Source organism: Neofelis nebulosa, chromosome 3 (assembly GCF_028018385.1).
Source record: "Neofelis nebulosa isolate mNeoNeb1 chromosome 3, mNeoNeb1.pri, whole genome shotgun sequence".
Taxonomy (NCBI): Eukaryota; Metazoa; Chordata; class Mammalia; order Carnivora; family Felidae; genus Neofelis; species Neofelis nebulosa.
The window spans coordinates 18614466-18629082 of record NC_080784.1 but is presented as its reverse complement, the minus strand read 5'-3'; the positions used below and the strand labels follow the sequence as shown (position 1 = coordinate 18629082).

General features: G+C 38.8%; 1 long non-coding RNA gene across 2 annotated transcripts in view; it reads left to right on the top strand.

The window, feature by feature from the left end:
- LOC131506431 (uncharacterized) overlaps window positions 1-14617 on the top strand; it is a 203183-nt gene that overhangs the window by 45943 nt on the left and 142623 nt on the right. The window lies entirely within an intron of this gene.

Below are 14617 nucleotides of genomic sequence, written 5' to 3'. Positions count from 1 at the left end.
TTCTAAGTTGCTAATTTTGTGATGATTTCTTATGCAATGATAGAAATTGCATATATACAGATGTGGTAAATGAATGAGACAAAAGCTGAGGTATTTATTCAATTTTTTTAGCATAGAGAGTCCTAAACACAGAAGACAGTCTTATGATATGTTGAAATGAATATGATAATAGGGAATGTAGAGAATTATGCAATTTGCTGATCCAAAATGAAAGTGAATTGCTTGACTTCGATGGACTTCAAAATTGGAATGCATTGAAAGCTGTTCACACATAAAGATGACTCTTGATCACTGGTATTTGATAAAAGCCTTTTAAAGTACATCCATATAAAAGAGACACATAGTACAATAAATATTGGAGGGTGGGGTAGGCCAAGGCTTTACTGAAATTTCCTCCAAAAAGTCAGTGAATTGTAGGGGAGCTTGGGTCACTCAGTTAAGCGTCCGACTTGGGCTCAGGTCATTGTCTCATGGTTTGTGGATTCAAGCCCCATGTCGGGCTCTCTGCTCACAGCTCAGAACCTGGAGCCTGCTTCGGATTCTGTGTCTCCCTCTCTCTCTGAAAAATTATAAAATAAGTTTGTTTCATTTTTAATAAAAATTAAGTTAAATTGTGTTCTAAGAATAAAAATTAATCAAATAATAGTTAACAGATTGGACTTTTATTTTTCCTCATGATATTTATTATATTCTAGAGGTATCGGATTTCCTACTTCCCATTTGAGTTTTTTTGTTTTGTTTTGTGTTTTTTTTAAATATGAAATTTCTTGTCAAATTGGTTTCCATACAACACCCAGTGCTCATCCCAAAATGTGCCCTCCTCAGTACCCATCACCCACCCTCCCCTCCTTTCCACCCCCTATCAACCCTCAGTTTGTTCTCAGTTTTTAAGAGTCTCTTATGGTTTGCCTCCCTCCCTTTTTTTCCCCCTTCCCCTCCCCCATGGTCTTCTGTTAAGTTTCTCAGGATCCACATGAGAGCGAAAATATATGGTATCTGTCTTTCTCTGTGTGACTTATTTCACTTAGCATCACACTTTCCAGTTCCATCCACATTGCTTCAAAGGGCCATATTTCATTCTTTCTCATTGCCACGTAGTATTGCATTGTGTATATAAACCACAATTTCTTTATCCATTCATCAGTTGATGGACATTTAGGCTCTTTCCATAATTTGGCTCTTGTTGAAAGTGCTGCTATAAACATTGGGGTGCAAGTGCCCTTATGCATCAGCACTCCTGCATCCCTGAGGTAAATTCGTAGCAGTGCTATTGCTGGGTCATAGGGTAGATCTATTTTTAACTTTTTGAGGAACCTCCACCCTGTTTTCCAGAGCAGCTGCACCAATTTGCATTCCCACCAACAGTGCAAGAGGGTTCCCATTTCTCCCCATCCTCGCCAGCATTTATAGTCTCCTGATGTGTTCACTTTAGCCACTCTGACTGGCATGAGGTGATATCTGAGTGTGGTTTTGATGTGTATTTCCCTGATGAGGAGTGACGTTGAGCATCTTTTCATGTGGCTGTTGGCCATCCGGATGTCTTCTTTAGAGAAGTGTCTATTCATGTTTTCTGCCCATTTATTCACTGGAATCTTTGTTTTTCAGGTGTGGAGTTTGGTAAGCTCTTTATAGATTTTGGATACTAGCCCTTTGTCCGATATGTCATTTGCAAATATCTTTTCTCATTCCGTTGGTTGCCTTTTAGTTTTGTTGTTTCCTTTGCTGTGCAGAAGCTTTTTATCTTCATAAGGTCCCAGTAGTTCATTTTTGCTTTTAATTCCCTTGCCTTTGGGGATGTGTCAAGTAAGAAATTGCTGCGGCTGAGGTCAGAGAGGTTTTTTCCCTGCTTTCTCCTCTAGGGTTTTGATGGTTTCCTGTCTCACATTCAGGTCCTTTATCCATTTTGAGTTTGTTTTTGTGAATGGTGTGAGAAAGTGGTCTAGTTTCATCCTTCTGCATGTTGTTGTCCAGTTCTCCCAGCACCATTTGTTGAAGAGACTGTCTTTTTTCCATTGGATATTCTTTCCTGCTCTGTCAAAGATTAGTTGGCCATACTTTTGTGGGTCTAATTCTGGGGTTTCTATTCTATTCCATTGGTCTATGTGTCAGTTTTTGTGCCAATACCATACTGTCTTGATGATTACAGCTTAGTAATAGAGGCTAAAGTCTGGGATTGTGATGCCTCCTGCTTTGGTCTTCTTCTTCAAAATTACTTTGGCTATTTGGGGCCTTTTATGGTTCCATACAAATTTTAGGATTGCTTGTTCTAGCTTCGAGAAGAATGCTGGTGCAATTTTGATTGGGATTGCATTGAATGTGTAGATAGCTTTGGGTAGTATTGACATTTTAACAATATTTATTCTTCCAAACTATTGACATGGAATGTTTTTCCATTTCTTTATATTTTCTTCCATTTCTTTCATAAGCTTTCTATAGTTTTCATCATACAGATCTTTTACATCTTTGGTTAGGTTTATTCCTAGGTATTTTATGCTTCTTGGTGCAATGTGAATGGGATCAGTTTATTTGTCTTTCTGTTGTTTCATTATTAGTGTATAAGAATGCAACTGATTTCTGTACATTGATTTTGTATCCTGCGACTTTGCTGAATTCATGTATCAGTTCTAGCAGACTTTTGGTGGAGTCTATCGGATTTTCCATGTATAATATCATGTCATGTGCAAAAAGTGAAAGCTTGACTTCATCTTTGCCAATTTGGATGCCTTTGATTTCCTTTTGTTGTCTGAATGCTGATGCTAGAACTTCCAACACTATGTTAAACAACAACGGTGAGAGTGGGCATCCCTGTCGTGTTCCTGATCTCAGGTAGAAAGCTCTCAGTTTTTCCCCATTGAGGATGATATTAGCTGTGGGCTTTTCATAAATGGCTTTCATGACGTTTAAGTATGTTCCTTCTATCCCGACTTTCTCGAGGGTTTTTATTAAGAAAGGATGCTGGATTTTGTCAAATGCTTTTTCTGCATCAATAGACAGGATCATATGGTTATCTTTTCTTTTATTAATGTGCTGTATCACATTGATTGATTTGCAAATGTTGAACCAACCCTGCAGCCCAGGAATGAATCCCACTTGATCATGGTGAATAATTCTTTTTATATGCTGTTGAATTCGATTTGCTAGTATCTTATTGAGAATTTTTACATCCATATTCATCAAGGATATTGGCCTTTAGTTCTCTTTTTTTTTTTTACTGGGTCTCTGTCTGGTTTAGGAATCAAAGTAATACTTGCTTCATAGAATGAGTCTGGAAGTTTTCCTTCCCTTTCTATTTTTTGGACTAGCTTGAGAAAGATAGGTATGATCTCTGCTTCAAATGTCTGGTAGAATTCCCCAGGGAAGGCAACTGGTCCTGGACTCTTCATTTGTTGGGAGATTTTTGATAACTGACTCAATTTCTTTGCTGGTTATGGGTCTGTTCAAGTTTTCTATTTCTTCCTATTTGAGTTTTGGAAGTGTGTGGGTGCTTAGGAATTTGCCCATTTCTTCCAGGTTGTCCAGTTTTGGCATATAATTTTTCATAGTATTCCCTGATAATTGCTTGTATTTCTGAGGGATTGGTTGTAATAATTCCATTTTCATTTCTCATTTTATCTATTTGGGTCATTTCCCTTTTCTCCCAGGCTTCTTGAGAAGCCTGGCTAGAGGTTTATCAATATTGTTTATTCAAAAAACCAACTCTTGGTTTCACTGATTTGCTCTACAGTTTTTTTATATTCTATATTGTTTATTTCTGCTCTGATCTTTATTATTTGTCTTATGATGGGTTTGGGGTGTCTTTGCTGTTCTGCTTCTATTTCCTTTAGGTGTGCTGTTAGATTTTGTATTTGGAATTTTTCTTGTTTCTTGAGATAGGCCTGGATTGCAGTGTATTTTCCTCTCAGGACTGCCTTCGCTGCATCCCAAAGCATTTGGATTGTTGTATTTTTATTTTCATTTGTTTCCATGTATTTTTAAATTTCTTCTCTAATTGCCTGGTTGACCCATTCATTCTTTAGTAGGGTGTTCTTTAACCTGCATGCTTTTGGAGGTTTTCCAGACTTTTACCTGTGGTTAATTTCAAGCTTCATAGCATTGTGGTCTGAAAGTATGCATGGTATGATCTCAATTCTTGTATACTTATGAAGGGCTATTTTGTGACCCAGTATGTTATCTATCTTGGAGAATGTTCCATGTGCACTCGAGAAGAAAGTATATTCTGTTGTTTTGGGATGCAGAGTTCTAAATATATCTGTCAAGTCCATCTGATCCAATGTATCATTCAGGGCCTTTGTTTCGTATTGATTCTGTGTCTAGATGATCTATCCATTGTTGTAAGTGGAGTATTAAAGTCTCCTGCAATTACTACATTCTTATCAATAAGGTTGCTTATATTTGTGATTAATTGTTTTATATATTTGGGAGCTCCCATGTTCGGTGCATAGATATTTATTATTGTTAGATCTTCCTGATGGATAGACCCTGTAATTATTATATAATGCCCTTCTTCATCTCTTGTTACAGCCTTTAATTTAAAGTCTAGTTTGTCTGGTATAAGTATGGCTACTCCAGCTTTCTTTTGAGTTCCAGTAGCATGATAGATAGTTCTCCATCCCCTCACTTTCAATCTGAAGGTGTCCTCAGGTCTAAAATGCGTCTCTTGTAGACAGCAAATAGATGGGTCTTGTTTTTTTATCCATTCTGATACCCTGTGTCTTTTGGTTGGAGCATTTAGTCCATTTACATTCAGTGTTATTATAGAAAGATATGGGTTTAGAGTCATTGTGATGTCTGTAGTTTTCATGCTTGTAGTGATGTCTGTGGTACTTTGTGGTCCTTGCAACATTTCACTCACAGAATCCCCCTTAGGATCTCTTGTAGGGCTGGTTTAGTGGTGACGAATTCCTTCAGTTTTTGCTTGTTTGGGAAGACCTTTACCTCTCCTTCTGTTCTGAATGACAGACTTGCTGGATAAAGGATTCTCAGCTGCATATTTTTTTCTGTTCATCACATTGGAGATTTCCTACCATTCCTTTCTGGCCTGCCAAGTTTCAGTAGATAGATCCGTCACTAGTCTTATCAGTATCCCTTTATATGTTAGAGCGTGTTTATCCCTAGCTGCTTTCAGAATTTTCTCTTTATCCTTGTATTTTGCCAGTTTCACTGTGATATGTCGTGCAGAAGATCGATTCAAGTTCTGTCTGAAGGAAGTTCTCTGTGCCTCTTGGATTTCAGTGCCTTTTTCCTTCCCCGGATCAGGAAAGCTCTCAGCTATGATTTGTTCAAGTATACCTTCATCCCCTTTTACTCTCTCTTCCTCCTCTGGAATCCCTATTATACGGATATTGTTCCGTTTCATTGTGTCACTTAGTTCTCTAATTCCCCCCTCATACTCCTGGATTTTTTTATCTCTCTTTTTCTCAGCTTCCTCTTTTTCCATAATTTTATCTTCTAATTCACCTATTCTCTCCTCTGCCTCTTCAATCTGAGCTGTAGTCGCCTCCATTTTATTTTGCACCTCATTTATAGCCTTTTTTAGTTCCTCTTGACTGTTTCTTAGTCCCTTGATCTCTGTAGCAATAGATTCTCTGCTGTCGTCTATACTTTTTTCAAGTGCAGTGATTAATTTTATGACTATTATTTTAAATTCATGTTCCGTTATATTGCTTAAATCGTTTTTGATCAATTCGTTAGCTGTCGCTACTTCCTGGAATTTCTTTTGAGGAGAATTCTTCCGTTTCGTCATTTTGGATAGTCCGTGGAGTGGTGCGGAACTGCAGGGCTCTTCCCCTATTATGTCTGGAGTAACTTGTGTTGGTGGGCGGGGCTGCAGTCAGACCTGCCCCCAGCCCACTGCTGGGGCCAAAGTCAGACTGGTGTGTATCTTATCTTCCCCTCTCCCAGGGGCAGGACTCACTGTGGAGTGGTGTGGCCCCTGCCTGGGCTACTTGCACACTGCCAGGCTTGTGGTACTGCTTCTGTGGGATCTGGCGTATTAGCTGGGGTGGATCTGCAAGGTGCACAGGGCAAGAGGAGCAGGCTTAGCTCACTTTGCCTTTGGTGGTCCACTGCGGGAGGGGCCCTGCAGCACTAGGAGGGAGGCAGGCAGACCCGTCAGAGGGATGGATCCACAGGAGCACAGCGTTGGGTGTTTGCACGGTGCAAGCAAGTTCCATGATGGGAACTGGTTCCCTTTGGGATTTTGGCTGGGGGATGGGCAAGGGAGATGGTGCTTCCCAGCACCTTTGTTCCCCAGCCCAGCTGAGCTCTATCTTCCGGGGCTCAACAACTCTCCCTCCCATTGTCCTCTAGCTCTCCCGCTTTGGGAGCAGAGCTGTTGACTTATAACATTCCAGATGTTAATTCCCACTGGCTGTCAGAACTCATGGAGTCTGGAGCTTCCGCCTTTGCAAGTCAGACTCGTGGGCTCTGCCTTGCTGGATGGGCTGCCTGCCCCTCCACCACCCCGGCTCCCTCCTGCCAGTCCGTGAAGCGCCCACCACCTCTCCGCCCTTCCTACCCTCTTCCGTGGGCCTCTCATCTACGCTTGGCTCCGGAGAGTCTGTTCTGCTAGTCTTCTGGCGGTTTTCTGGGTTATTTAGGCAGATGTGGGTGGAATCTAAGTGATTAGCAGGATGTGGAGAGCCCAGCATCCTCCTACACAGCCCTCTTCTCTCTTTAGTCCCCATTTGAGTTTAAAGCAAAATTTAAATATTTATAATTTTTAAAATAATTTTTAGGTTTTATCTACTTTCCCCATAATCTTTCTTAATTTTTTAGTGGTTAAGTCATTCTATTTTATTTACTATTATTTGTTAACTTTGTTTCCTTTCCTTTTCTTTCATTGTTAGCTCATCTAGACTGCTAGTCTTTCATTTGTCATTGAGTTTGTCGTGACCTGAGCAATCCTTTCACTGTTATTGGCCACATGAAATATTGCATCTTTTATAATATTCACCTTCATTTTACAGAAGTTTTATATTATTTTTCCATTGTATTGTTGAATATCGAACAATTTTCAAAACGACTCCCTGTCTCATGGCAAAGACAGATTGTAATATTAAATCTTAAATGTGAAATCTGCAAGTGCAAAGATTTGTCTGCTTTGTCTATAATAGTCTCTTCCGAGGTCTTAATGCAAAAACTTTGATTTTTACTGCGAAATCTGATTTGCCTTCTATTTCTAGCCTCATTTGGCCCACAGTTTCCTCTTCTTTTTATCTCTAAGATAACTCTAGTCTAAATGCACAGATAAAAGTCCATGAACTAGACTTTCCTTTTTTTTTTTTTAATTTTTTTTTAAATTTATTTTTGAGACAGAGAGAGACAGAGCATGAATCGGGGAGGGTCAGAGATAGAGGGAGACACAGAATCGGAAGCAGGCTCCAAGCTCTGAGCCATGAGCCCAGAGCCCGACGCAGGGCTCGAACTCACAGACCGCGAGATCATGACCTGAGCTGAAGTCGGACATTCAACCGACTGAGCCACCCAGGCGCCCCGAACTAGACTTTCTTGTAGGAACTCATAATTGGGGGAGATTACTTGGTACCTTCTTGTACTTTCAACCCATCTTATGGAGTGGCTTCTGTGAACCAAGAGAGAAGGAAAAGCTTCAATACTTTATTTTCAAGTGCTAACTAATTAAAACCAACAAATGTGCATATGTATCTATTTGTTGTCTCTTGATGTTATAGTTCAGATGTATTATACCTATAAATCCATCAAGGTAAATTAATACATGGTGAATACAAGTTATTCATCTTTCCTTTGCAGTCTTTCCCTTTGTCTCATTTCCACATGTACTGTCTTATCTACTCTTATCTGCACAGTGTCTGGTACAGAATAGCTTCATAATAAATGGCCATTGAGTAGAAGAGTCACATCCCCAAGCAAGAAACCTAGTAATACTTTTTTAAGTTTTAAAATACAAAATAATGTGTAAATGTGGGTAGTACTAAACTTCATGCTATCTTGATCAAATGCAAATGTAAGTATAAGAAAGACAAGGACTTTAGGGAAAATTTTCACTTTACACTGTGTTGAAGCAGGTCAATGTGGCATAACTGTGGGATCCATTAGCATTTAGCAGGCAAATGACTGGCATACACATGGAATCAAAGACCCTTTGTTTTCCTGACATAGACATGATTTTCTGATGATCAAGTATGAGCAATGACAAGGCAAAGTTGGTTGCCATTTGAAATGTTTGGCTATAGCTCTGGGAGAAATCCAAGGCTTTCTAATAGATAAACTTACAATATATACAGTTGATTAGTTTCCCTGATTAGAACACTGATTAGTGAGGCTCAAATTAGAATCTGAATTCCTGTGGAGATCAAATTATCTTCACTCTATACCATGGCCAACTCTTAACTCCAAACAGCAGTTCGGAGTTGTTGGTCTCACAGTAATCTGAGTGAGAAGGAGCAGTTTTAAATTAAACCTGTCATTACGACTGGAGCAACAATTACAGTTGTAACAGTTGTCATTCTGGACTATGAAGACTTCTTTTCTGCAATTACAGCTAATCCAAAAGAACAAAGCAAAACATTAAATAATCTTTTAAGCAGGTAAGGTATTGAGATAGGATTTTTCTTTGTTGTAGTTGAACTGAAAATTCATCCACCAAGGCAGACTGACATCTTTGTTAGAATCTAATTCTAACCCATGAGATTTGCTGCTATGGTAAATAAAATAGATTCTGGTGTCATGTGCAAAATGAAAGTGGCTACTATCAGACAGAATAAATTGCAGAATTGGATCCTAAGCCCAATCTATATAGAAAATTTCAGTGTAAAAAGAGAGTTACAATATAATGACTCTTTCTTTTTTTGCTTCTATGTAACAATATAATTATGGTCAAATATGTTTCCTTTGTTTTTGTGTTGTTTCTTTGCTTTGTTTTTAGTTCAACTACAAATGAAGTTTTTTCTTCAAATAATCTGAAATCATTAAATTCTAGTTTTAAATTTTTTAATGTTTTATTCGTTTTTGAGAGAGAGCAAATGGGGGAGGGGCAGAGAGAGAGGGAGACACAGAATCCGAAGCAGGCTCCAGGCTCTGAGCTGTCAGCACAGAGCGTGACGTGGGGCTTGAACCCACAAACTATGAGATCATGACCTGAGCTGAAGGCAGATGCTTAACCTAGACTGAGCCACCCAGGCACCCCAAATTTTAGTTTTTTAGAACAAAGAATATCCCTTGATTTCTTAAGGGCTAATTTTTATTAAGAAAAAAGAATATCCCTTTTTGTCATTGTAAGTTTAATTATTAAAAATTTAGTTTCACTAAGCCAAGAAAAAAAGCAATATAATGACCAAGTACTTGTCCTTGTTAGACTACTGATATTTTGTCTTTTCCTGGAATATTGACAGGGATATCAAAGATAATTAAACTTTCTAAAAAATATAAGCAACATAGAAAAGCAACTTCAAGAAATTTTTATTATAAAATATTGGAAAGGCAAATGAAAAATATAAGACTTTTAAAGAAAATTCAAATTTTTATAATAAAAGTCAATAAAATACTCACTGAAATTTAAAGCTTTACTTTTTTATCACTGATATTTACATATTGTATTTAAATATTGAATTTTTTCTGTAAAATAAGTATGTGATTATTTATTGAATTATTTTCCTCATGAATGTTTTGTGGTAAGTGGTCGTAGGCTAAAATTGCAATCATTTTTATTAAGAATGAGTTTTCTTTGAAGTTAGCAAATGTATACCAGTCCTAATAGGATCTATTATAAATTTTTTTCTAGCCCAGGATCACACATTGCTTTTAGTTTTAAATGTCTCTTTAGTTTCTTTAATCCAGAATGGGGCATCATTTTGTGTGTGTGTGTGTGTGTGTGTGTGTCTTTCATGGGTTTGAAAGTTTTGAAGAGTAGAGGCCAGTTATTTTAGAGACTGGCCCTCATCTTGGCTTTGTCAGATGTTTCCTCATGATCAGATCTACTTCATGCGTTTTTCACAGGGGTATTTGTATAACTGATGCCGTATTCTCAGAGCATCATATCAGGAGACACACAAACAAAGAAATAATATAACCATTCTGCTATCTTAATGACTAGTTTCTTTTTTCAATAAATGTACATTTTCCTAAATTTTAATACTTATAAACAAAAGTATATGATTTTTATCTGCTTCCTTTTCCATTTCCAATATTATAGCATTTTTATATCTCTTTATAACTCATAATTTACTTAACCAGTCTCTCATTGGGGATTCAGGTTGTTTCAAATGCTTCACTACACTTCTTATTAAATAAATAAAAACATTATATGCTACATACTGTTGATGGAGTCATTAGGTTCAACTGGACAAAACGTTATGGTAATGTAAGTCAAGTTCTTTTCTATTCTCAGATATTTGGCAACCGCTCCCCTATTCTCAACCAATAGACTTACAGAGGGAAGCTTTGCAGCAAACGGGATCTGGCAGGGAATGAAGGTGGGACCAACATACATTCATTCCCAATCCTAGAAGATAATTTTAAATGTAAGCCTGTTGACAGTGACCCAGCCATGTCATTTTTGTTCATGGGCCATAGAATGCTTTTGTATATAAATCTGCTTGAGCGAAAATAGAATGTACGTTACCTTAACTATGCTTAAAATCATCACTTAAAAATCATTTATTATAGAAAGCTTAAGTATGTATATCCAGAAGTTTTACTCATGCCTTCTCCAACTTTTGCACTAGAAAACACCTAAAGGGAACTTTTTGCACACTTACACAAATGGAGAGAGAACAGTGTTTTATATAAGGAAGCTGTGGTGAATGTAACCAAAATACTGTCAAGTGACGAGAAATAGTGTTTTGATGTCCTGCAGTGAAGCCTGACAGGTGCTCCATACAATATGAGATTTTTCTATTTGCGCCAGCAGTGGATCATTTGGAATATCTCAGAAATTAGAACTTGAATCAGAATGCCAGGTATCTTAACATGATGCCAAACTCTCCAGACAAAAAGATAGAGGGAAAGAAGAAGAAGAAGAAAGAAAGAGGGGAGGATATCCGTGATCTCTACAGAGGCTAAGTTGTTGCCTAGGTTCACGGCCATTAATTGTGACTGCGTTTCTAAAACTTTCCAACCATCAGCCTGGTAAAGAGCCTATCTGAGAATCACCTGCTGTGTGGGATGGAAAGGATTAGCGTGGCTCTCACTGGTTACATCACCGCTTAATTTGGCTCTTCCCTATATCAAGTCAACTCATAATTATCTGCTCTAATGGGCCTCAGAGGGAGGGGTGGGAATGGGGAGCTGTGACACAGATAATACTGAATAGCAAAGCCAGCAAAATATTTTCGATTAGGCTTATGCATATATCATATGCTTAAGAAGGAAGTATGTTTATCTTTCTAATTATGTTTTGCTTAGAGTAATTTTTTTAATTCCCATGCCAGTGAAAAAGCTATTTCATATTACACAGATAGAAGAGAAAGCAGCCTAGGTTTTAAAATCTTCAAGATAAAATTCATGAAATTTGTAAACTACAAATCTGAAACCTATTTTTCTGAAAATGTGGCCTCTCTGGTGTCCCTGTGTTCTGGTTCAGGCCTCCATTACATCTTAACCAGACTCCCCATGGCTTTCCCCCTCTCCAGTCTTCCTCCTTTTCAACCCTGTAGCCCAAAAAGAACCCAGTGGCCGTGGAGGGAGTGGGTGCTGGGTTCCTTCCACTGTCCCGACTTCCCATAGTGAGTCAGGTGCTAGGGGAGCAAGAGTGTTCCCTTCCATATCACCAATAGTCCCTCAAAAATTCCACACTTTGTGTCAAAAGGCCTATGAATATTTCACCTCATTGGAAGAATAGTTTCAGGTAGTCAGTGAAAATGGCAATGGAAGGGTGGGTGAGCTTCAAAAAACAATGTTGCAGAAAAAGAAACATCTACTTGGTTTTTTTGTTGTTGTTGTTTTCTTTCCTTCCCCCTCTCCCCCACTCTGCCTTTCTGATGTAGTAATCTGAACTCTCCTGTGGCAGGCAATTGACTAGCTCTGTTCATCCAGGAGATAGGGAGTCACTGACAACAAACTTTAAAAAAGCATGGATATAAATACTACATCTGTTACTTTAGTGGAGGGATTGCTCTACAACACGGCTACGCACATGTTTAAACCTAGCATCCCTGGCATATAGACTGCATGTCTCATAGCCCCGAAATTACCACTGGCCTTTCCATTTTAGTCTGTGCCTCTCCCTAACTGCACCAAACACAACAAACTATTTTCCATTCACCAAAGATGGCATGCTTTCTAGTTAATATATTTTAAGTGTTAAAAGAATATGGACTTGTAAGCCTGAATATAGGCTCCAGGCCCATGTCAACCAATGCAATACCTTGGTCAAGGAATCAAAACTTTATTACCCTTGGAAATAGGCAGAACTGCTTGTCACCACTCACCCTGACCTTTCAGTCTGTTTCACTGTGAATTAAGGACAGTGCTGTCCCTGGAAATTGCGTAATAATGAAGTACTGCCCCTAAGTTTTTTTTGTATGCACAGTTTACTGGGTCTGTGGTCATAGCTAACATGGAGGAAAAAGATGACTACATTTCTCTCCCCGTGCCCCTTCCCTAGGACGAAGAAAAGAAATGTTTTATTACCAGACCAATTCATATTTTTTCTTTTGTTTTCATTCTAATTCAACAAAACCACTGAATCATCTACAATGTGCTGTGCTCTGAGAGGCATACTGGGTCAGGTGCTTTCAAATTTTTTGACCTAAATCCATAGTAAGAATTACTTTTAATCCTGATCTATTAAATGCAAACACTGCTTCCTTTATATAGATATAGATATAGATATAGATATAGATATAGATATATAGATATTTAAGTGCATACAAGTATATAAATATGCATATTTTCTTTATTATATGTGATGTTCTCTGATACCTTATATTCTGTTTCCATTCTATTCTTTTTGTTTTTGATGCTTGTTGCAAACCATTACATATCATGCCCCAGGCTCTCTGCCTCCACATGATCACTGGGTATAATTTCCTAAAAGGTGCCTGACTATAGCTACTCTGGCTGGTTCTACACGGCTAGTTTGCCTGGTACAGACGAAGAGATCCTGTTCCCAAAATTACCACGGTCCCAGTTAGGGCAAAACTAAGTTGGACTTCTTTTTACCTGTCACCCCTCACATATTAGAACATCCTATTGGCTTCTCTCCAAATTATTTTCCAGCTGACCACCCCTCACCATCTCCCTGACCATCGCCCCAGTCCAAGCCACAATTGGCTCAAAGCCCCGAAGTCCTCCCTTTTACTCCATTGCCCCCTTAGAGTCTTCCTCACAAAGAAGACAAAGTTCTCCAGCGAAAATGTCAGTTACATTCCATCACTTTCCAGCGGGCACCCTCCAGTAGCTCTCTCCCACGGCACTCTACATAAACCAAACCAGATCCTGGCCCATATCTCACCCTGCACTGTGTGGCTTGATCCATCCTGGCACCTCTTCAGTCCCATCTTGTATTTCATTTCCTGCTACTTGCACCTGCCCCCGCCCTTAGACCAGTCACTTTATTTTTCCTCAAAACACCAAGTCCTGCCATGGGGCATTTTCAGTTGTCTGGAGTCTCCCTCCAAACTTATACAGTGATTTACTTATTTGTCCTGCTTGTTGTTTATTGTTCATTTTCCATCTGTTAGAAGTGAGCTTCCCAAGGGCACAGATCTTTGTTTTACTCACTGTGGTATATCCAAAGTATCTAGAAGAGTGCTTGACACATTTTGGGTGCTTCTTTTTTTCTTTCTTTTCTTTGAGAGAGAGAGAAACTCTTAAGCAGTCTCCACTCTCAGTGCGGAACCCCACCCGACATGGGCTCCTTCTTGGGACTGCGGGATCAGGACCTGAGCCGAAATCAAGAATCATATGCTTAACCGACTGAGCCATCCAGGCACTCTAGATTTTGGGTGCTTCTTAAATATTGATGGTTGAATGCAAAAAGTGCTAGCTATCATATTAATACTGTCAATAACATAAGCTACTCTTGCCTGAACACATGTACAACAATCACACTGCTCCATTTTTTTTTTTTTTTTTTTTTTTTTTTTTAAATTTTTTTTTTTTTCAACGTTTTTTTATTTACTTTTGGGACAGAGAGAGACAGAGCATGAACGGGGGAGGGGCAGAGAGAGAGGGAGACACAGAATCGGAAGCAGGCTCCAGGCTCTGAGCCATCAGCCCAGAGCCTGACGCGGGGCTCGAACTCACGGACCGCGAGATCGTGACCTGGCTGAAGTCGGACGCTTAACCGACTGCGCCACCCAGGCGCCCCTGCTCCATTTTTTTTTTAGCAGCAAACAAACCACACCAGTCATAGATTTAACATTTTGAATACCAACCATATAAAGTAAGAGTGAGAGAAAAAAAATGACAATCAACTTTAGTATCTTTGTATTGGGTTAGTTACTAATCTTTTGTAATAAATGTTTCTCAAAAAAACGCTTAGTAAGTCATGAAGTCTACTATCTATGTTTCAGGCTGTTTCCAACATAATCCAACTGAATATTTATAAGAGGTATTCAGTGCATGTTTTCTAGAAAAGAAATTTTTAAAAATGCCTACTTCAACATTTCAGAAAGTCATTTCTATACCTCTGAAG